The 25484-nt window shown below is 35.1% G+C and overlaps 1 long non-coding RNA gene across 1 annotated transcript in view; it reads left to right on the top strand.

The window, feature by feature from the left end:
• The window catches only part of LOC103105832 (uncharacterized), a 96133-nt gene that overhangs the window by 19147 nt on the left and 51502 nt on the right, over positions 1 to 25484 (top strand). The window contains exon 2 of the long non-coding RNA XR_468021.2: positions 1685 to 1925. This is a non-coding gene — a long non-coding RNA (uncharacterized LOC103105832). The remainder of the gene's footprint in view (positions 1 to 1684; positions 1926 to 25484) is intronic.

The following is a 25484-nucleotide window of genomic DNA, read 5'->3' as shown; positions in this document are numbered from 1 at the left end:
ATGGAATGAATAAAGGGATGGTTTCAGAAAAAAAACTTGGGAAGACATATAAACTGAGAAAAAGTGAAGTGATCAGAACCAGGAGAACATTATAAACATTAACAACAATATTGTAATAGTTAAATACATAACACTTAGCAAACTCTGATCTGTCAATGATCCCTGATAATTACAAGAGTTATGATAAAAAATGCTATCTACCTCCAGACAGACAATCGATGGATTCTGAAGGTAGATCAAAGCATATTTCCCCCTTTATTTTCCTTGCTTCTATTTTTTTTTGCTACATGGCTAACATATAAATATGTTTTTCATGACTTTATATGTTTATTGAATTTCATATTTCTTACTTTGTCAGTGTATATGGAAGGAGGTAGAATAAAGGAAGGAATTTATAACAAAATACAAATTAAAAAATGTAATTAGAAAAAGTTTATAAAATTGATATAATAAAGCATAATACTAAAAATTACATATCAAATAAATATAGAATTAATATGTGAGAAAGAGAATGGGGGGTCTGCAAGCATACATATTGTGTTATAGGTGCCATTTTATTGGAGCTTAAAGGAAACTAGCATTTCTTAAGAAATAGCATTATCATGAAAGTCAGGCACAGGATCAGGAGATAGAATATTGCATATGGGGCATCCTTACTACTTAAGTATACCATTTTAGCCAAAAGAAGAGGGCCTGGAGAAAAATAATGTATGATAGCACTATAGAGGTAGCCTAAAATCAGATCAAGGAGTTTGTTTCAAAAGACAAAAAGCTTATAATTTCATGACTTGTCTGAATGATAGCTCCATCCTTCAAAATGTGGAGGAACCAACAAGGGGATTTCTGGATCTGAATTCTCTATCTAAATCTCACTAATTAGGAAGGACTAGTTATTTGGTTGGAAATGATGGGGACCTTGGGAGAAATTGACCACTCCCTACTAGAATTTGTAACAGAGAGGAAAGACAAAGTCTGACAAGCATGCCAAATTTGAGGCTAGTAAATTTTAAAAGGCTCTGAAGACAGGGAGTAAGTTTCCTATGGACTAAAATTCTTTAGAAGACAGATCAGAGAGAATAATAAACTCTTAAGAATCAAATTCTTAATGCACAAAAGGAAATACATAAGGAAGAAAAACAGGATCTCTCTGAAAAAATAGATATGAATGCATAGCATATTCCCTAACTAGCTCAGGTCTAAAAAGTTATCTATAGAAGATGGAAGCAAGTGCAAGTAATGAAGCATGAATATAAAAACATCGCGCATTTCTGTAAAAGTAGAGTAAGTTCAGAATGAACAAGGGTGGGAGTGGAAAAGGTAAGGACAACAAAAAGTATTGGATTTTTCTTAAACTTTATTGAAGAAAAGTGAACGATGATAGGAATCATAATAGCATGGCTGAAATAAATGGAATTATGATTACTGGCAAGAGAGAAAATGGGTGATTCGTATTTTGCTTTTACTGTTTTGTTGTTTGTTTGGTTTTGTTTGGTTTTTCAGGAGAATTACCTTTACATTGGAATTGAGAGAGAAAAAATTTTAGAAAGGGAATTGATATTTATAATAAAGTAGTTAATAATCATTCAGAAAGTTATTTATTATTATGTACTAGACACTCTATAGAAGCACACCTAGCTGCTTTCAATTAATTTAAATCATCTCACCCAGATTTCTATATTCTCAGGGATGAAAAAAAACTGGAGAATATAGTCAGTGGACAACCATCAGTCATATATGGAAACTCATAGAAAACAGACGAGGTACTTCTGGACTAGAGAAGTGCAGACGTCCCATTTCTTTTAAATGAAGTAAATAGAATCTTAAGAAGGAATCACTGAAGCTGAGCATGGTGCTCTGCACATGTAATCCTTTCTCCTATGGAAACTAAAGGAGGTGAATAACTACCTCAGGAGTTCTGAGCTTCGGTAAGCTATATTTATTAAGAGTTCACACTAATTCCAGCACCATTTTGGTAGGCACTCTGGAAGGGGATGGGGTGGAACATCAGGCCACTTAAGTAGAATCAAGGCAGCCCAGGTTGGAAACAAAGCATATCAAAGCTCCCATGCTGATCAGTAGTGGCATGGTCCCTCTAGTGACTACTGAACTAATAGCCTGGGTAAGACAGGGAGACCAAGTCTCAAAAAAAAAAAAATCATTAACAAACATCTAAAAAGAGATATAATCAAAATGAGATCATACCACACTAAACTAACCACATTTCCTTTTTTGATAGGGTTGCTAAACTTGGATAAGGTAAATACTATAAATATAATTTACCTGTTTTCTAGTAGAGTAGATAACAGATCTCATAGTATCTATATGGAAAAGTTGGGAACATATTAGGTTATAATACAACTGGAAGAGTTTTGAACCAGTGCAATTATAGAATTATTAATGGTTCACTTTTATCATGATAGATCTCTGAAGGAGTGCCCTAAGATTCTTTGTTTGGCCCTGTGCTTCTTGCCATTTTTGTCAATGGCTTAGAAAAAATAAAACATATATGTCATAGTTATCAAATTTGCAGATGTCACAAATCTTGTAGGGAGAGATAATGCTAGATGACAGAATCAGGATTTAAAAGGATCTTGACAGGATGGAACATTGGGCTAAATTGAATGAGAAAAAATTCAATATGGATAAATATAAATAAAATCTTACACTGGCATTCAAAAATAAGCCTGGCAAATACAGCCTTGGGGCAGTATAGTTGACAGCAGATTGTTGGGGAAAAATCTGGGGTTTTCATGGAGTAAAAGCTGAGTATGAACCAGAAAAGTGTGATGAGTCCCCCATCCCCCTAAAAATGTCTTTTTGGGGAAGCATGAAGAAATATATAGCTTAAAGCAATAAAATGATAGTTTTTTTTCTCTTCTTATGTCTAGTCAAACCATATCTGGAGTTTTTAAATCCCATTCTGGGAAACATACTTAGGTAGGATATTGGTAGCTAGAGACTATAGCACTTAATACTAACTTGAAACGTAGTAGGCACTTAATAAATACTTGTTAATTTGACATGACTTGACTAAAGAGGATTCAGAGAAGAGAAACCAATAGAATGAAGGGCCTTGGGTCCATGTCTTGTGAAAACTGGAGAAGGAAAGACTCAGTAGCAAGATGATAGTTTTGTTGAAATGATTAGAGACTTGTAATATGGGAAGGGATAAAATGTGTTTTATTTGGGCCCAGAAGGAAGAACTAGGTATAATATTTTGATGTCTCATAGTGCAAAATTTAGACTTGATGTTTGGAAAAATCTTCCTAATTATTTGAACCAATAAAAAACTGGAATGGACCGGCCTTAGGATGAAGTGAGCTCATTGGAAGACCTTAAAAAGGGCTTAGATGACCTTTTGCTACATATGTTATAAAGGAAATCATTCTTAATATATTCATTGAACAAGCTGGTCAGTCTCTCAGCTCTGAAATTTCATGCTTTTGGATAACCAGTGTTCCAAACAGAAGGTTGGTTTTTTGAGAGGCAATAAGGAACCATGAAGCTTCTTTAGCAGGAAAATGAGGTGGTCATGCCTGTGCCTTAGTAATATCTTTTTGACAGCTATTTGTAGAATATATTGGAGAGTAGAGAAACTGGACGTGGGGATACCATTTTGGAAGAAATTGCAGGAGTCCTAAGGGAAGCTGATGAGGGCCTGAACTAGAATGGTGGTGATGAGAGTGGACAAAAGGGGATGTAATATAGAAGAAATGGAATACTTTCCTATTCTAAGTTTCTTATGCCTTATTTTCCTAGTAATAATGGTTTCCTTGTGATTCTTTGTAAGATATTCTATCTCCTAACTCCCGGCATTTTCACTGGCTATCTCCTGTACCTATTATTCTCCCTCCTCATCACCATCTTTTAGCTTTTTTCAAGTATCAGCTTAAGTCTCAATTTCTACAAAAAGCCTTTCCTTTTCCCTCTTAATTCCAGTGCCTTCTCACTGTTGATTATTTCCAGTTTATCATTTTATATAACTTTTTTGTACATAATTGTTTACATGTTGTCTCCCCAGTTATTCTGTAATCTTTGAAAGCAAAACAAAAAACAAAAAAAAAACCTTTTTTTGGTCTTTCTCTGTAATCCTGGTTCTTAGCACAGTATCTAGGACATAGTAGGTATTTAATAAAAATTTTGATTGAGTATTGTCCCACCCCATGGTTAGAGAGATAGAGGTTGGGACAATAAACTGTTCTCAAAACCTTTATTTATAGGACTCAGAACTTCATTTTCCGAGCAAATGCTCTGCTTGGTTTTGACTCAGCAAATAGCATTCCCCTGCATTGGGAAACCCTTTGTATCACCACATTTCCTTTTGAGTATTGTCATTTCTTACTGAATTACAAGCTCCTTGATGTCAAAAACTATCTTTTCTTTCTCATTCATACCCCCATGGTTGGTACAGTGCCTGGTATATAGTAGTCACTTAATAAAGTAAGTGGAATCAAATTGAACTGAATGGATCACTCTCCAAGTGGATTTAAAACATCTGGTTGCAAGCCAGTGAAACCCAGTGCATACTTCCACAGAACCAGTAGCCTGTATAAACATCTTGCAGGCCTCTTCATCATGTAATTATCCTGGACTATTTGTGATCACCTATTCAAGGAGACTTTCTCTTAAGAATTTCCTACTGGGAACTGGAAATATGTTGAACTCAGATCAGTTTTCTCTCTGTGACATCTGAAGTGGGTACTTTTCTATTTCTATTAAAAACAACAATGATAATAATAATAAATGACTTCCATGGAGCAATGAGTTGCTCTGATATGGAGAATGAAGGGTGGAAGAATAAAGATTTTTTTTTCCTCATCAAACTAGAAGTACCAAGAGCCTGATCTAATTTGTGTAGTCCATTTCTAGGGCAGTCATCCAGAAGACCATCACCAAATTTTATTTCATCTTTCTGCTGTGACCTGAAAATATTATATACCCATGGTAATGAAGGAATCTCCCTCCCCAGTGACCAAGATCTGAAGTGACATTTTTCCCCTGGACCCTTCTTCCCTTGTTCTTAGTTAGTTTTGAGTGAATGTTTGACTCAGTGCCCCTGAGTGTCTTGAGTTAGACCTTGAATTTTTGTCTGATTTAACATATTTCCAAATTTAAAAATAAAAACATTGCCTTATGCATGAATACCTTATCTGTTCTTTGTGAAATGTCCTTAAATCCCAAGACTGCTGAAACAGGCTGGATCGCTGCCTCTTCTCACACAGATCACAGGTCAAACTAGATTAGAAAATCCTGAGCAGAGATCAAGAGGGAAGACATTGGACATTTCTTAGGTAAGATCTTTTGGTTTTGGCAAAGAAATGGTGTTCCCGGAACGATGGAGATGCGATCAACATGACTGGCACCTGAATGATTACAGCCCCCTTCCTGACAACAAGAGAAGATTGGATGAGAGATAACAGCTTTGTGTTGTTCAAACACAGATAACTTCAACGATTAGCTGTGCTCACAAGCCAGCACCAACCGCTAAATGGAAGTCCAACAGATTGCTTAATATTATCATCACAGCTGTCAAAGAGCCTCTCGATAGCAACAAGGCGCCTTTTCTATTGCGCTCCTCCAAGGGCCTGGCCCTGGATGAGTAGCTGGTAACTGGCACACATTATAGGGATGCTAACGCAAGGCGTTTGTGAGCATGAAATGCTTTCACTCCGAATTAAGCCAAATTAAATAAGCACTGAACAGTCTAGCTGGCTGAAGCTTGCCTTTTTCAGAGGGCTGGAAAATAGGAAAATAAACTCTTATTGCACACAATGTTCCTCTCCAACATTCATCTGGCTTTGCCCTTCCCTAGGGAAAAGCCAAAACCATTGATGTAAATTACAAACCCTGCACCATAGCATCTTCTTGTACCTGCCAGGGTAATAGAAGCACCAATCTAGAAGATACAGCCATTAACTTTTCAAACTCATCACAATCTATATGGCATATGCAAGCTACAAAGAAAAAACAAGGTGTTCTTTGTACTAATAAATAACATCCAAGGTGTTGATTTTAAAGCTCCTAGTTCTTTGGGAACTGCTTATAGTACATGATTGATTCTCCAAACATCCTCTGGCTAATGATCTTTGGACAAAAAAAAAATTGAAGAAAATGGGCTAATATGGAGCTGATGTTAGAGATAAGAAGGAAGACTGTCAGAGAGAATATCTTCCTTTGAAGAGTTCAAATCATCAGTCTCATATGCACTGTCTCTGAGGCTACTAAAATGTCAGGTATGAATTTAGTCACTGTGAGTCAATATTTGTAACATCTTAAAGTAATTGTACTAATAATTATTTTATTATAATATATATCTACCATTTCATAATACTTTGATGTTTATAAAACACATATAGATGATAATGCACAAAGAAAATAGTCATTCTCGATCACGAGAGACTACCACTACTACTACTACTACTACTATTATATATAGATGTATGCATATATGAATATACATGCATATGTGTAATATAAAATATCATTTTATTTTCATAAGTTTCAGTGAGTCCAACATGAAAGACAATATTAAAGATAAAAATTGTCCAAAAAAACCATGGTAAATGATGGTAAAAGGATCTTGGGAAATGTAGTTTCCCACACAATAACTCTATATTGATTCAGGACAAGATGAAGGAAAAATCAAGTAGATTTGGAGATTAGGATACAGTATGTAGAACCTAAGTGGGGAGCTAGGAGTGCAACACTATAATCTCCTAGGAAGAGCCAACTAGGTGGAGAAAATGGTGAAGAAATAGAGGGTCACAACAGAGGTGAAATAGTATAATTTCTCCTAGAAGATGTAAAAGTATCAATGATCAGGATGGGAAGCAAGCACCATTTAGTAAATATTCTTCAGCCTTGGAATAATAGCCCAGATAGAGCTCATTTTCCTTAACACTCTTCAACTTATATGAGAGGATTGGAGACAGATGCAAGAGATATGGAATTAGGAACAACAAGACTTGGCAACTAATTCAATATGTACAATGCAGAGGAGTGAGAAATCAAAAATAATATCAAAATTGTGACATGGGTGAGTGGAAATATGGTGGCACCCTTGATAGAAACAAGTAAATTGGGAAAGGGAATGGAAGGAAAATAGAAATAACTCTCTTTTGCAATGTTCAATTTGAAATGGGGCATATGGTTCAAAATGTACAAAGGGCAAGTAATGATGTAGGTAGGCAATACAGATGGTAAAATAGTTGGGGAGATAAATCTGAGTTACCTGTATAAGATGATAATTGGACCGATAGGAGTTGATGAGGAAAAAAGAGAAGAATAAAGAGGAGACAGATAGACAGACACATACACCCAAAAAAAGAGACAAATAGTCAGACAAACAGAGATAGAGAAATAGAGACAGACAGACGGAGCTTCTCTAGGATCAGGGTTTCCCCAAAATTTTATTTACCATGCCCTGACACCAGATAACTTCTTCCCCAGATCTTTCAGATGCTATCCTGCCGTCATCCTGTTATATAAAGTATTGAGGGCAGGAGCTCTATTTCTCTATGCTTCTATTTTCATTCCTAGTTCTCTGGACAGTGTCTTGAACATGGTAACCCCTTAATAAATGCTTTTTGACTAACTGACTTAGAGTAAAGCCCTGGAGTAGATCCACAATTAAGGGATTGAATCTAAAAGGGTATACAAAAAAGAAACTGAAAAGGGCCATTCAGAAAAGGAGAAAGAGAGCAAAAGTGAACCCAATCATCAAAACTCAAAATATCCAATAGGCAAGGGTGGTTAACATTATCAAATTCTTTAAAGAGGCCAAGAATAATAATGATCAAGAAGAGGCATTAGATTTGATAATTAGGAGATCACTGGTAACTTTAGAATGAATAGTTTCAGTTAAGGGAAAAGATCAGAAGCCATATTAAAGAGGTTTGGTGGATACATGTATAAATGGCATTTTCTAGGACATTGACTAGAAGAGAGAGGAAGGATATATAATGGCAGCTTGAGAAGTTGGTAGGGTTAAGTGAGGATCATTTAAGGATGGAGGAGACTCAGACAGAATCCATATAATCTTTGAGACTTCTAACTCTGATTTTGTGATTCTGTAATGAGAGAGATGATTTCCTTTAGAAGAAGAACTTTTTAAGAAACAGAGTCTAATGCTGAGGTCATTTTAAAAAGGAGGGCTACTCTCTTAACTGCATCTCCTTCAATTGCTTCATCCCTAGAGTTAAATTGGATGCAGTCCACACTGGTGAAGTATCTCTGGAGTTGCCCAAGTAGGGGTATGATCTCCTGTAGAGTATGCTGCAAAGAGAAATCAATCATCAGAAACGGGAGTGGAGTAGAATATGACTTTTCCAATGTTGGTATTTCATTATGTTGAAAAAGAAAGCTTGGCATCATCAGGGTCTGGGTCTGACAGGCTGACAGTGTTGACTTTAATTACATGACCACCTAATGTCATTTGCTTTAACCCTTAACTAGTACCACAAATAATGCTTTTGAAAAGCAGAAAGAATAAAGTGGAGTCCAGGCCTGGTTCTTTTCCTCTATCTTGCTGTTGTTTATCTCAGGATGATTAATAATAATTGGTGCAATTAGATTCTAAACCCACTGGGTTGGGACCATTTATACCTATATATTCTCCACCATGTTCAATAAATGTTTAATGAAATTATAATACTACTTGGGACTTGTGTGATTCCTTTCATTTGGTAGTCTCCAAGTGCTTTATAGATATTAGCTCATTAATTCTCTCAATACCCTTGGGAGCTAAGGAGTTGGCAAATATTAAAATCATCTGTGCTGGCTGATTTAACTACCTCTTCTTCCCATGTGTTCAAAAAGCCCTATTTCCTCTTTTGACCAAGGTAAGTTTCTACCTCTCCTAAATCCTTTCTTCAGATAAAATGTTAATGAGGTTTAAATGCATTCACTCCCCACTCCTTCATAGATATTTTCATAGTTTTTTTTCATATTATTATTTGTAAAATAAGTTGCATTCTCTCCTCCATTATGCACTATTATATTTCTTTTTCTCTTAACTTTTTCTTTCTTTAATATCAAAAGAGAACTATCTTGTCAAAAAATACCCCTTCCCCTTTGTTGTTTTTTTAATTTAAATCTCTTTATGACTATTAAAAAGTTATAAGAGAACATTTGGTTTGTCTTTCCCTATTAGAATGTAAACACAACTATTTCCATTTGCCCTAATATATTTACATTTCTAGTTATTCTTGAATGATGATGTTGTATTTCAAAGGTTTTATTCAGCTATTTTTTCATCATCAGTACTTAAAAATTCTCTATTTTTATTAAAAGTCCACTTAATTTCTTCATTAATTAACTTATCTATGTAATTTATTTATTTCCCCTGTAGGATTATATGCAGTTTTTCCTGGTTAGTTATTTCTGGTTATAGGTCTTTATTTTTGTGTCTAGAAAATATTATTTCAACCTCCCCCATGCTTTTGAGTAATATCTGACAAGTCTTCTGTGATCTTGCCTCTGGGTGCTAGATAAATGAATTCTTTTTTTCTGACTTCATAATATTTTTTATTTAAACTGGAAATTCCGGATTTTGTCTCTGATATTTATTTTAGAATTTATTTTAGCAAGTAGTATATTTTTCTCTTTTCATTTTGACCTCTCATTCCAATTGTTCTGATAAGTATTCATTTATGATTTCTTAAAATATGGTATTCTGGCTTTTTTGTAATGGTTTTCAGGAAGTTAGATGATTCTTACATGTTTCTTTTTCAGTTCTTAGTTTATTTTTTAGATTAATTATTTTGAATGGGCAATATTTTTATTTAGTTTATTTTTATCACTCTTTATTTTGATCTCACACTCTTTGTTTAATAGGTTCATTGATTTCTGTTTTGTCCATTCTAATTAATAGGAAATATATCAGTTGAATAAGTCTTCTGCCTCAAAGTAAGCTGTTTGTTTTCCTTCAAATTCTTCACTCTGGAACTTTGATTTCATGTACATATGTAGATATCAATATATATACATAGATATAAATATAGATATACACATATATGTAAATAGATATATACAAATACATCTCATATCTATGTTTTATCTATTTATATGTCTAATCTTATTCTATCCATTATAGAAATTCTAAATATTCTTAACATAACTGAATCAATGATATTTCTTTATTATGGGTATATTCTTATGTTTATCCTTTAGCTACAGACCATTGAGTTCTCTCAGACCCATGAAATGTGGTTCCCGTCAACTTGCTGCAAATCCCCAAAGTAACTGACATATAGATTAATTACTGTCCTGTCAATAGGAATTGTTTGATTTTGTGGGATCCTTTCCCCATGTCAGGTACCAAAGCTCTCTAGGTGCTTCACCACCCAAGGACCTTCTTACTAGAATACTCTAGACAGCTTGTCCCTACTTCTAAAGCATATTTGACCACTTGAGAGCTTCTGGGCAGATTGATCTGAGATTATTGGAGACAAGAGGACTCCAAGCACTGCCTGTCCTTGATCCTCTGTATGGTCCCACTAATTAGTGTCTCCTGGTTTCTGAGTGTCCCCTTTGGTTGACCCAGACTGGATAGAAGAAACTACATTAGTTTGTGTTGTCATTTTCTAACCATCATTCCATCTGGAGCTTTGTTACTTATCTTTAATAGATTTTATGTGTAAAAATTGGGCTGATCTCCTCCTTTCTATCATTTTAACCAGAAGTTACACAAGGAGCATTTACTTTGCAGGTTTCTGGAATCTTTTTATCACTAAAGTCTAGAGGTGATTCTACTGTTCTGAAGGCAAATCCCTTAGGAAGTTCTTCAATCATGCCTCTCAATTTCCTAATCTCTCTTTTCCCCCATCTCACACCTCTCAAAGAAATTCAAAGCCATGACAAATATCAGGAGGACATGGTTCAAATCATTGATAAGGCATTTTAGAAAAAAGAAACTCTTTTAAGCAAGGGAGGAACAATTCTGTCATCGGCCATTTGTGAGCTTTATTACCTTATAATCCTCCCAATCAGAAGTGGCCTGTACACTTTGAGTAACATATGGCTGGTTCAATAGTCCTTCATCCTTACAGAATCCTGTTCTCCCAAGGATATCCCATGATTAACTTCTCATTAATCCTCATGGCACTGATAAGAGGTGGGCAGCTGGCAGGTGACATATATACTGCTCTCCTGTGGTTTCTCTTCTGCATCTGGAACCATTCTGCCATTGATTTACTGAGCACTTTTCCTGCTTTGATCTCCAAGCACTTTGTTCTCTTTAACCCTGGGGAAACTTTTGTTTTATATGTGTCTGAGTCACACCTTGGACTAGAAATGAGAAAGCCAAGGTAATAGAGAATGAACACATTGCATCTCCTGAGCACTTTTACTAACAAACCAGCTTCACACATTGCTTGTCTCTTACCATATTCAAGTAATATCACTAAGACATGGATATATGAAACAGCATTATTAGAAATAAAACAGCTACTGGTGTAGACTCAGGCCTAGCATCCTGGTCGCCCAGATTAAAATAAATTCAAAAACAGAATTTATTCCTTGATTATAATTTTTTGGTTCTCAGTCATATACCCTATACATAAGCTACCACCTCCAGAGGAAGATAAGCACCTATCAGGCCACATTTCTTTAATAGATTCTCTGTTTCTCTATCAGTGCTAATAAACAGGGAGCTTATTAGTTGTTATTTTTTTGGATGGCTTATATGATTTCATGAAGGTAAGTACCTGCTTGGAATTAGCAATTTATAGAGTAGCCTAGAAAGTTCATTGACTTGTTCTGGGGCATACAACTTGTATGTGTTAAAAGTGAGACTTGAACTCGGATGTGTCTGAATTCAAGGATATCTCTCAGAAGCAATTGTTAGTGTAGTAAATAGAGCACTGGACTAGGAATCAAGAAGATCTGAATTAACATCTGACCTCAGGCACTTACTACTTGTGTGACTTTGAGCTAGTCACTTAACCCTTTTTGCCTCGGTTTCCTCATCTGTAAAATGAAATGGAGAAGGAAATGGTGAGCCACTCCAGTATTTTTGTCAAGAAAACCTGAAATAGAGTCAGGAAGAGTCACACATGACTGAACAACAACAAACTTTTTAAGCTAACAAAGGCTGATGATGCCACTAAAAATGTGAGGTTAGCACATCTCTCTGCCACCCCAGAGTAGTAAGTACATTTCTTATATCATTTGTCCAAAGCTTGAGCACAAAAATCACATCTTAAATGGCTTAGAAGTCTTGGTTCCTCATCTCATAATGAAAAGGAAACAGTTTTAAGCTGAGTCATTATCTACTTCTCAGTCTTTAAGAAAACTAGTCAAGGAGAAAAAAAGGAAAAAAGAAAAGAAAAAAAGCGCATTGAAATGCCCAATATCCTTAAAGGCAGGAGTTAGAAAGTCTCATTAGAATTAATTTAACTATCATGTTGCTTTTATTGCAAAGGTGAATCAATTTAACCTGGGAAGAGCAAATCTGGCAGCTCCTGGAACAGAAAGTTTGTGGCTTAATTCTTTCCTAGTTTTAATAGCTCAATGAAGAGATCAAGGATAAGGGTGTACTTTTCAGATGAGGGAAACAACTTGGGTTTAAATGTTGATCATGGAAGGTGAGGAAGTATCATGAAAAGGTATGAAGGAAGGAAAGAAGGGAGGAGATTAAAATGAAGGGAAGAGAAGGACAGAAGGAGGAGGGAAGAAGAGGGAAAAGGGAAGAAGGAAAGAAGGATCAGAGAGAAGGATAGAAGAAAGAGAGGGAAAAGGGAAGAAAAGAGGCAAGAAAATGAGGGAGGGAGGGAAAAAATTCCTGCTACGTGCCAAGAACTGTCCTAAGTAGTTTATAAATATTGTTTCATTTGATCCTCACAATAATAACTGGATTGTTGCTTTTCAGCTCTTTAGGTTATATTTGACTCTTCATGACCCCATTTGAGGTATAAATAACTCTGGAAGGTAGATGCTTTATCATCTCCATTCTACAGTTTAGTAAACTAAGGCAGGCAAAAAATTAAGTGACCCAGAATTAGTAAATATCTGAGACTAAATTTTACTTCAAGTCCACTTGACTCAAAGCCCAGCAATCTCTACATGGAATTATGTAGTAAACTGCCATTAGGACCATGAGATTCAAACCAGTCTAAATAATTTCACTTTGAGATCAAATGGAAAATAAGCCTTTCTGCTTTGTGTTTTCCTATTATCTATATCGAAAGCATCTATTTAGGAGGCAGTTTTGTGTGACACACAAAAAAAGGAGCACAAACCCTAACTCAGAGGACAAGACTTCAAATCTCACCTCCGATGTTCATTATTTTTTGTGACCATGGGCAAGTAACTTCAATACCTGGGCCTCAGTTTCCTCATATGTAAAATAAGGGATCTGAACTACAGGAGGTTCCTTCCATTTCTAAATCTATAATGACACGACTTAGCTGCTAGAACAATAGTTTTTATAGTTAAAACAAAGACTGGGCATAATTAGGAGTGTCTTTGTTGGAAGCTCCCTTTAAAGTCCATCAACATTTAATGGGTGCTTTCTCTATTCTACTTGTTTTCTGGGTTGTTGTCCTTCATTCCCAGAAAGGTTCAGAATGACATCACTGTTGGGGTAAATATACAACATGCTCAACCAATACACCAATAAAAAGTTCAGAAGGTTCTACCACAGTTTGGGCACAAACAGCCTGTAGGAGCATTTGGGATGGAGATGCCTCTATATTTGAGTGTCTAATGCTTCTGTTGAGCTATTGCAAATCTGCTTTGTTCATAGAGCACTGCACCTTCTTCGATACAGGCACCCCACGATGGATGGTCCTTACGCCAGTACCTTTTATGTCTCATTCTCAATGCTAAAGTTCTTCAGAAAAATCTCTAGAGTATCCTTGTATTGCATCCTCTACCCTCTGTTTGAGTGCTTCTCTTGTGTGAGTTCTCTGTAAAGTAGACTTTTGGCAAATATATATTTGACTTTTGAATGATGTGAGCAGCCCATCAGAGATGTGCTCTCTACAGTAGAGTTTGAATGCTTGGCAGTTCAGCTCAAGAAAAGACTTCAGTGCCCAGTACCTCATCTTGCCAAGTGACCTTCAGAATCTTTCTAAGACAATTCAAATGGAAGAGATCCAGTTTCCTGGCAAGGCTCTGGAATATTGATTTCACAGGCACACAACAATAGGAGCAGCACAATGACTTTGTGGACCTTCAGTATAGTAGGCAGCCTAATGCCTCTTTTCTCTCACACTTTCCTTTGGAGCCCCCCAAACACTGAGCTTGGGCTGGAAATGCATGTGTCGGCCTCATCATCTATGTACATACATCCCTGAAAAAATATACTGCCAAGGTAAAAGATCTTTTTCACAGTATTCAAAATTTCTCCATTAGCTATAACTGATGGTTCCACCTGTGGATGGTACTATGCTGGCTAGTGGAGAACTTCTGTTTTCTTAGAGTTCCTTATCAGACCAGAATTAGCATGAACAGGAGAGAATCTATCCACATTCTTTTGCATCTCAGACTCAGAGATTACACTGAATGCAGAATCATCTGCAAATAGAAGATTGTGCACCATCTCTCCCTTCTCTTTAGTTTTAACTTAAAACCTTTTCAAGTTAATTTTTTTAATTGCCATATATTTCGAGTGATACTACATGTGTAACCCAGTGGAATTCCTTGTCCACTCTGGGAGTTGTGGGGGTGGGCTGGAGAGAGGAGGGAGACAATATGAATCATGTAACTTTGGAAAACCTATGTGTAAATGTGTTTTTGGAATAAAATAAAGACAAAATTTTAAAATAAAATAAAATGAGCAGAGTGGGGGGGGGGATGCTATAAGTGTTCCAAGGTGACATTAATTCCATTTTTGTCTACAATGAAGGCATCTGACAACATTGCTGAAAATATCATACAGGAAAGCATGAGAACAGCCACGCAGTCTGACTTCCCAATCACATTGGTGATTAGGAAATCATGAGAACATTGTTCATTTTCCAGAACCTGTGAGCGTGTATTGCCATGGAATTGGTGTACCATACTGGTAACGTTCTCTAGGCAGACGCATTTTGCCAGGTTATCTCACTAACACCCAAGACGTCATTCATACAATTCCTGTATTCTAGGAAATGTGGGAAGACCAATCTAGAAAAGCCAAGTTTGACCAAACATGGATGCATTCTTACCACAGTTGTAGGTTCAGATCTTTTCACACTTTGAAAAGGGTATTTAGGAGACAAAAAGAAGCAGGTACCATCAGGTGGAATAAGAACAATTTTAACAATTGCCCAAACAGTTGTGTAAACTAAATACTAAAACCCATGTAGATTAGGATTTATTCTGAACACGGATTTCAGGGTTAATTCTCTACCATTATTGATTTAGAAATGTTCACCATTTCCTTGTCTTAAGGCTTTAATGACATGCTTATTTGATCTGTGAATAACCCAAGGATGAGAGAGATTGCAAATACATTTATTGTATGGCAGAAAACAAATTCCAAAAGATCCTGGTAGGCTTGAATAAACAGTCAAATCTATCAATGAGAAATTTAATAGATGACGACATTAAAAACAACAACAAAGTTTTACAACTAAGTAAAAATAGTCAAATTAACAAGTGCAGAATTACAACAATTAGACAACACTGTATGTGTATAAACAAGGACTTTTAGTTAACTAACAGCTCATTATGAATCAGCAGGGGGTTGTGTCTGTTAAAACATCTGATATGATCTTGGGTTAAATTAAATAAAAACATAGTATTCAGAACAAGAGAGGTGAGTGCCCCAAAGTAGTACCCACTGGTTAGACTCCATCTGGAATATTATGTACAGATCTAGGTGCCACATGTCTTCTAAAAATATTTTTCTTCAATTGCATTAAATTTTTTAAACTTTATTTATTTTTAAAGTTTGAATCAAATTCTCACTATCCCTCTTTCCCATGCTCACCCCTCCCTGAAATGGCAAGCAATATGTGTAGTTGTTACATGTGTAATAATGTAAAACATCTTTCCTTGTTAGTCATTTTATGAAAGAGAACTCAAACAAACAAAAGAAAAGTAAGAAATAAAAGTGAAATATATAATGTCTCATTCTGCCTTCAGACACTATTTGTTCTTTCTTTGGAAATGGATGTTATTTTTCATCATGATTCTTTGAAGATTTTCCTGGATTACTTTACTCTTAAGAATAGCTAAGTCATTCATAAATGTTCACCATACAATATTGCTATTACTTTGTACAATGTTCTGATTCTGCTCATTTCACTTTGCATCAGTTGATGTAGGAGGTTTTTCTTAAATTATCCTTCTCATTTCTTTAGAGCACAGAAGTATTCCATTATAATCACATGACAGAATTTGTTCGACCATCCCCAAATTGAGGAACATCCCTCAGTTTCCAATTCTTTGCCACCACAGAAAGCTATAAATATTTTTGGGTGCTCAGGGAGGAGTAGTATCTCTGGTATGGAGGGCTTGTCGTGCCCTACTAGGGCAGCTCTTCAGCCTCTGACCCTCACCTGACACCCAGCTCTCACTTGTGGCTCCCAGTAGCTGCTAGCATGCAGCAGCGGCCACATCCCAGGCAATGGCTTCGACAGGCTGGCTAAACCTTGTGAGAGTAGCCATCAGGTCATTGACCCATGGTGAACCAGGGCTTTGCTCACCCAGCATGTGAAGACTGCTTCGGCCAAACAGACAGAAGAAACCAATAAGAAGGTTCAACGACTGAGATGGTGATGCAGCAAAGCACTGTGGAGTGCTTAGGGCGTGTTGGAGCACAAAAGACAACACGGCCATCCAATGCAGCTGAGGAAGTCTCCAGGTGTAACGACTTTTCATGCCACTGGACCCAGGCTTCCAACGCCGAGAAAGTGGGACTGTCTCTGTGCAACGACTTTTCCACTTAACTCTTCATGCACAAGTGTCTTTGTGCACAAAAACGCACAAAGTCAATTGTCATCCTCGGTTACCGAGGTACTACTACAGGTCCTTTTTGCTTTTTAAAAAATCTCCATGGGATACAGACTTTATAGTGGTATTACTAGATCAAATGTTTTAAAGTTTTAAAGCACAGTTTTAAGACCCTTTGGGCAGAGTTCTGAATCCACTATGAATGTTTTAGTTTTCATTTCTGGAATATTAGTCAATTTAATAGATTGAGGTGGTACCCGAGAATTATTTTAATTTACTTTTCACTAATCAAGAACAATTTAGAGTACTTTTTTATGTGATTATATATATATATATATATATATATATATATATATATATATATATATATATATCCTTGATTTCTTCATCTGAAAGCTGCCTATTCATGTCCTTTGACCATTCATCATTAGGGAATAATTTGTATTCTTATAAATTTGAATCAGTTGTCTCTATATTTGAGAAATGAGGCCTTTATTAGATATACTTGCTGTAAAATCTCCCCCCAATTTTCTCATTTTCTTCTAATCATGGTCATATTGGTTTTGTTTGTGCAAAACTTTTCTAATTTAATATAATCAAAATTCTTCATTTTATATCACAATGCTTTCTATCTCTTGTTTGGTCATAAATTCTTTCCTTATCCTTATAGATTTGATAGGTAGACTATTTTATAATTCTCAGATTTGCTAATGGTAGTGCCCTTTTTGTTTAAATCCTACCTCCGTTTTGGCCTTATCATGGCAGAGTGAATGAGATGTTGGTCTGTACCAAGTCTTTGCCATACCTTTGTTTCCAGTTTTCTAAGCAGTTGTTTGTTTGTTTTTTTCAAGTGATTTCTTGCCCTAAAATCTTGGATCTTTGGATTTATCAAACACTTAATAACTATGGTCATTTGGTATTGTGTAGCTAATCTATTCCATTGATCTACCACTCTGTTTTTTAGTCATTACCACATTGTTTTGATGATTATAGCTTTGTAATACAGTTTGAGATCTGGGACTCCTAAACCACCTTCTTTCATGTAATTTTCATTGATTACCTTCATATACTTGACTTTTTGTTCTTCCAAGTGAATTTTAATACTAGGTGCCACTTTTCAATATAGTCATGAATAAGATGAAATGTGCTCAAAAGAGACAAAACAGACTGTGATAGAACTCGGGATCATTTCATATGGCAACTACACAAAAGATACTACATATATATTTAAAAAGGGCAAAGTTAGAGAGAATATAATAGATGCTTTAAAACATTTGAAAGGCTATCATAGAAATGGGAAAATAAATTTATTCTAAGGCAGAACTAGGACTGATGGGAGGAAGTTAGTTGGGGACAGATTTTAGTTCAATATAAGGATGAACAAATTTTCTTAAAGATTAGATCAATCTGCAAAGAAAATGTCCTGCTTTGTCCAATTAAAATATCACAGGTCCTTTATGGAGTGTCAAATGAATGAGTCGGTAGAATTGTTTTTATGGTGTTCAAAAAGGCAATAAGAATTCCTGTTTCTTGAAACATTTGTTCATCTCATTTTTGTAATGCATGTGATAAAGATTATCAAAAAGATCACCATCAAGATAGTATCATTTTTGCACCATCTGGTATTGAACATAAGGCGATAGAGTCCATGAAACAAGAAGAGGAGGTATAGGAGGGCAGATGGTTATTTCTCTTTTGCCTTGGATTACCTATGGGTTAGGAAAATACATGTCCACAGAGGATGCTCCTGTTTGCCAACTATATCTCCACAATCATTAAAAAAAAAAAAGCAAAAGACGTTGAGTAAAGAACAAAGAGAATTAGGACAGATGGTCAAATTACTGGATTATACCAAATATAGGAGGAAAAAAAGAGGGATAAGAATCAAGCTGGAGTCAGTCCTGTACCTCTAGAAGTAACTTTGGAATGGGAGTAAGACTGATGAAAAATAAATTACCTAAGGAAGTAGAAGTCTGAGATACATTTTGGAGGTCTATTCCTGGGAACATTGCAATCATATGGCACAACTTGTTTAGCTATTCCTCAATTAATGAACATACCCTTGATTTCTAATCCTTGGCCACAAAAAGAACTGCTATAAATACTATCTCGTACATAAAAAGTCCTTTTCTGCTTTATGTGATCTCTTTGAGATGTAGATCTCGTAGTGGTATTTCTGGGTCAAAGGGTGGCACAGTTTTATAGTACGTTGGGTATACTTCCAAATTTTTCTCCAGAATGACTGAATCATTTTGTTATTCAACCAATAGTTTATTATAATACTATAATTATATAAAAACTATTTCCTTCATCTACTTCAACATTTATCATTTTTGATAGATGTGAGTGGTACCTCAGAGTTGTTTTAATTTTCATTTCTCTAATCAATAATGATTTATGGCATTTTCATATGACTATAAATAGCTTTGATTTCTTATACTAAAAACTGCCTTTTTATAGCCTTTGACCATTCATCAATTGGAGAATTTTTTTAAACAAATTTGACTCAGACTTTACAGATTTGAGAAGAGACCTTTATCAGAGAAACTTGCTATGATTTTTTAATATTACACCATCATTTCTAGTATCTTTTAACAATACGTAGTTTCCCTGATTATCTCTTTAAATAGGACTATTTTTCCTTTTCTTTGCCAGAAATCATGATTGCAACCCCTGACTTTTTTACTTCAGTTAAATCATATTAGAATCTGCTCTAGGCCTTTCACCCTATGTGTATCTTTCTGTGTCTAGTGTGTCTCTTGTAAAAAGAATGTTGCTACATTTGAGTTCATAATCCATTTTGTTATCTTCTCTTACATTTGGGGGGTGAGTTCATTCCATTAATATTTGCAGGTATGATAATTATTTGTGTATTTCCATCCACCTAGTCTTTTATTCCTTCTTCTTTCTCTCTATTTTTATCCTGTTTCTACTCAAAGATATATTTTACTTCCAACCACTGACTCCCTGAATCTGCCTTCGATTTTATGATATCCTCCCTTATTTGTTAAATCGTCTTCCCCTCCTATTTCCCTATTGAATAAGGTAGATTTCTATGCTCAATTATTTATAAATATTCATCCCTTTTTGAACTAATTCTATTGAGAGTGAGGCAAAAGCATTGGAAACCAACTCCCCAACCCCCATTTTCCCTTCCATTGTAAAATCTTTTTCTTGTGTGCCTCTTTCATGTGAGAAAATTTTCTCATTATACTTCTCTCTTCTCCTTTATCCTACTTTATCTCTTTTTCTAATTCCTTCATTTCTTTTTCAAGATCATTCCAACATAAAGGACTCAAAACTATGCCCTCTGTCAACTTAAATTTCCTTTAACTGCATAAGTAAAGATAAAGTTCTTAGGAGATACATGGATCATCATTCCCTGATATCATCATTACTTTTAATTTTTTTAATTATCATTCCAAACAAGCAAATACATATGTCATGAAAAAGAAAATATTACTCAAATGAAATCATAGATCACCTATGTTTAACTTACTTTTGTTTATATCTACATAAAAGATCCCATCCACTAGTATTCTAACCCCTTCCTTCCCTTTCTGCATCACATGGGATATCATCATGGAGGTTAACATGTTCATATAAATTATGTCTTTTATGTTTTGTCTTTCTAGAGGTAACATTCTGAGTTTATTATGCTAGGGTTAGTTCTATGGCTTTGTATAATGTTGTCCTGGTTCTACTCATTTTACTGTTCATTATCTCTTATAATGCTTTCCAGGTTTGTTTGTTTTTTAATCAGTTTGTTCATCACTTATTATGGTGAAGTAGTATTCCATCACAATATAAACCACAATTTGGTTATCTGTTCCCCAGTTGATGGGAAGATCCTCAGTTTCCAATTATTTGCCACCACAAATAGAGCCACTATAAATATTATAGAACATTTGAGTTCTTTTTTTTTCTCCTTGGGAAAGAGACACAGCAATGTTATTGCTAGGGATAAGAGTATATACAGTTTCATAACCCTCTGGGTGTAATTCCAAATTGTTTTCCAAAATGGTTGGATCAATTCACAGTTCAGCCAAAACTGCATTGTGTCCCTGTTTTTCCTCATCCTCTCCAACATTTCCCACTTGCCTTTTTTATTTTGGTTTACATTTCTCTAATCAGTAGTGATCTGGAGCATTTCTTCATATATCTATGAATATTTCTTCATCTGAAAATAGTCTATTCATAGCTTTTGCCCAGTCATCAATTTGGGGATGAATCTTATTCTTATAAAATTGAAAAATTTCACTATATATTTGAAACATGAGAACTCTATCTGAGTGACTGTGACATTTTCCCCTAATTTTCTGTTTTCCTTCTAACCTTGGAAGCATTTATTTTATTGTACAAAAACATTCACTTTAATGTAATCAAAATATTTATTTTTCATTTAATAATGCTATATATCTCTTGTTGACATAAATTTCTCTCCTATCCATTTTCCTTCTTGGTCATATTAGCTACTCTGATAGGTGTGAGGTGGTATCTCAGAATTGTTTTCATTTTCATTTTTTTTAATCAAAAGTAATTGAGCTTTTCCTCAAATGACTGTAGATAGTTTTCATTTCCTCATCTAAGAATTATGTATATTCATATATTTTGCCAATTAATAAACTGGGGAAGAGTTCGTATTCTTATAAATTTGACTTAATGATATATTTGAATGAAATGAAGCCTTTATAAGAGACACTTGCTATAATTATTTTCCCATAATTTGTTGTTTCCTTTCTAATCTTATTTACATTGATTTTGTTTGTCTAGCAACTTAAAAATCTAATGTAATCAAAATTATCCATTTCACAATGTTCTCTATGTCCTTTGGTCATAAATTCTTGCCTTATACATATGTCTAAAAGGTAAATTATTCATATTCCCCTAATTTGTTTGTAGTATTCCCCTATATTTCTAGATCAAGAATCAATTTTGTACTTATGTTGGTGTATGCTGTGAGAAGTTGGTCTATGCCTCCTTTCTGCCAGATTGTTTTCTAGTTTTCCCAGCAATTTTGTCAAATACTGAATTCTTCCATCAATATCTTGTATGGTTGGGTTTATCAAACACTAGGTTATCAAACACTGTGGTCTTTAGCTACTGTGTGTTGATTTCCTGAATTGCTCTCTTGATCCTCTTCTCTATTTCTTAACCAGAAACAGATGATTGCCACTTTATATTACAATTTGAGGTATAGTATGGCTAGGCCTCATTCCTTCATATTTTTTTCATTAATTACCTTGATAATCTTGTTCTTTTGTTCTTCCAGATAAACTTTATTATATTTCTGGATATAGGAAATAATTTTGGGTAGTTTGATTTATATGGCACTGAATAGGTAAATTAATTTAGGAAGGATTATCATTTTTAATAATTTGACTCAGTCTGTCCACAAGCAATTAATATTTTTCAATTGTTTATGTCTGACTATTTGTATGAAAAGTATTTTATAATTGTTTTCATATAGTTTCTGGGTTTATTTTGGTAAGTATACTCTGAGGTATTTTGTATTGTTCACAGCCATTTTAAATGCAATTTCCTTTTCTATCTCTTACTATTGAACTTGGTAAATTAAAATGCTGATGATTTCTATGTGTTTATTTTGTATCCTGCCACTTTGCTAAAGTTGTTAATTATTTCTATTAATTTTTCACTAATTCTTTGGGGTTCTCTATACCATCTCTATACCATCATACCATCTTTTATTTCATCATTCCCTATTTTAATTTAATAAATATTCAATTTATTTTTTCAGCTCTCATTGACATGGCTAGCATTTCTAGTATCGTAAATCGTAATGGTGATAATGGTCATTTTTGCTTCATCCCTCATCTTTTGAAGGATTCTAGTTTATTGCATTACAGATAATGATTGTGGATAGTTATTTTTTTAAAATAATATTTTATTTGATCATTTCCAAGCATTATTCATTAAAGACAAAGATCATTTTATTCTCCTCATCCCCCACCCCCCATAGTTGACGTGTGATTCCGTTGGGTATCACATGTGTTCTTGATTCGAACAAATTGTCATGATGTTAGTATTTGCATTAGAGTGTTCGTTTAGAGTCTCTCCTCTGTCATGTCCCCTCAACCGCTGTAGTTGGGCAGTTGCTTTTCCTCAGTGTTTCTACTCCCACAGATTGTCCTCTGCTTATGAATAGTGTTTTTTCTCCTAGATCCCTGCAGATTGTTCAGGGACATTACGCTGCCACTAATGGAGAAGTCCATTACGTTCGATTATACCACAGTGTATTAGTCTCTGTGTACAATGTTCTCCTGGTTCTGCTCCTCTCACTCTGCATCACTTCCTGGGGGTTGTTCAGTCTTCATGGAATTCCTCCACTTTATTATTCCTTTTTGCACAATAGTATTCCATCACCAACATATATCACAATTTGTTCAGCCATTCCCCAATTGATGGGCATCCCCTCGTTTTCCAATTTTTGGCCACCACAAAGAGTGCAGCTATGAATATTCTTGTACAAGACTTTTTGTCCAATATCTCTTGGGGGTACAAACCCAGCAGTGCTATGGCTGGATCAAAGGGCAGACATTCTTTTATCGTCATTTGGGCATAGTTCCAAATTGCCCTCCAGAATGGTTGGATCAGTTCACAACTCCACCAGCAATGAATTAATGTCCCTACTTTTCCACATCCCCTCCATCATTCATTACTTTCCTTTGCTATCATGTTAGCCAATCTGCTAGGTGCGAGGTGATACCTCAGAGTTGTTTTGATTTGCATCTCTCTGATTATAAGAGATTTAGAATACTTCTTTATGTGCTTGTCAATAGTTTTGATTTCTTTATCTGAGAACTGCCTATCCATGTCCCTTGCCCATTTATCAATTGGAGAATGGCTTGGATTTTTGTACAATAGAGTTAGCTCTTTGTAAATTTGAGTAATTAAACCTTTGTCAGAGGTTTTATGAAGATTTTCCCCAATTTGTTGTTTCCCTTCTGATTTTAGTTACATTGGTTTTGTTTGTACAAAAGCTTTTTAATTTTATGTAGTTGAAATTATTTATTTTACATTTTGTGACTCTATGTCTTGCTTGGTTTTAAAGTCTTTCCCCTCCCAAAGGTCTGACATGTATACTATTCTGTGTTTACCCAATTTACTTATGGTTTTCTTCTTTATGTTCAAGTCATTCACCCATTTTGAAATTATCTTGGTGTAGTGTGTGAAGTGTTGATCTAAGCCTAATCTTTCCCACACTGTCCTCCAATTTTCCCAGCAGTTTTAATGAAATAGTGGATTTTTGTCCCAAAAGCTGGGATCTTTGGGTTTGTCATATACTGTCTTGCTGAGGTCTCTTTCCCCCAGTCTATTCCACTGATCCTCCTTTCTGTCTCTTATCCAGTACCAAATTGTTTTGATGACTGCTGCTTTATAATATAGTCTGAGATCTGGGACTGCAAGGCCCCCTTCCTTTGTATTTTTTTTTCATTATTTCCCTGGATATCCTTGATCTTTTGTTATTCCAAATGAACTTTGTTATGGTTTTTTTCTAAATAAGTAAAGAAATATTTTGGAAGTTCCATGGGTATGGCACTAAATAGATAAATAAGTTTGGGTAGGATGGTCATTTTTATTATATTGGCTCGTACTATCCATGAGTAGCTAATGTTTTTCCAATTGCTCAAGTCTAGTTTTAGTTGTGTGGAGAGTGTTTTGTAGTTGTGTTCATATAGTTCCTGTGTTTGTCTCGGGAGGTAGATTCCTAGGTATTTTATTTTATCTAAGGTGATTCTGAATGGGATTTCTCTTTCTAGTTTTTGCTGCTGAGCTGTGTTGGAATTATATAGAAATGCTGATGACTTATGTGGGTTTATTTTGTATGCTGCAACGTTGCTAAAGTTGTTGATTATTTCAATTAGCTTTTTGGTTGACTCTCTAGGATTCTTTAAGTAGACCATCGTGTCATCTGCAAAGAGTTATAACTTGGTCTCCTCCTTGCCTATTTTGATGCCTTCAATTTCTTTTTCTTCTCTAATTGCTAGTGCTAGTGTTTCTAGTACAATGTCAAATAGTAGAGGTGATAATGGGCATCCTTGTTTCACTCCTGATCTTATTGGGAATAAATCTAGTTTATCCCCATTGCAGATGATATTAGCTGATGGTTTTAGATATATACTGTTTATTATTTTTAGGAACGACCCTTCTATTCCTATGCTTTCTAGTGTTTTTAATAGGAATGGGTGTTGTATTTTATCAAAGGCTTTTTCTGCGTCTATTGAGATAATCATGTGATTCTTGTTGGTTTGCTTGTTGATGTGGTCAATTATGTGGATGGTTTTCCTAATATTGAACCAGCCCTGCATCCCTGGTATGAATCCTACTTGATCATGGTGGATGACCCTTCTGATCACTTGCTGGAGTCTTTTTGCTAGTATCCTATTTAAGATTTTTGCATCTATATTCATTAGGGAGATTGGTCTATAGTTTTCTTTTTTCTTTCTCTGTTTTTGACCTGCCTGGTTTTGGAATCAGTTTGTGTCACAAAAGGAGTTTGGTAGAACTCCCTCTTTGCTTATTATGTCAAATAGTTTATATAGTATTGGGATTAACTGTTCTCTGAATGTTTGATAGAATTC

The sequence above is a fragment of the Monodelphis domestica genome, chromosome 4 (genome assembly GCF_027887165.1).
Source record: "Monodelphis domestica isolate mMonDom1 chromosome 4, mMonDom1.pri, whole genome shotgun sequence".
In the NCBI taxonomy this organism is placed as follows: Eukaryota; Metazoa; Chordata; class Mammalia; order Didelphimorphia; family Didelphidae; genus Monodelphis; species Monodelphis domestica.
The sequence above is the reverse complement of the archived record's forward strand: the minus strand, read 5'-3'. Positions and strand labels throughout refer to the sequence as shown.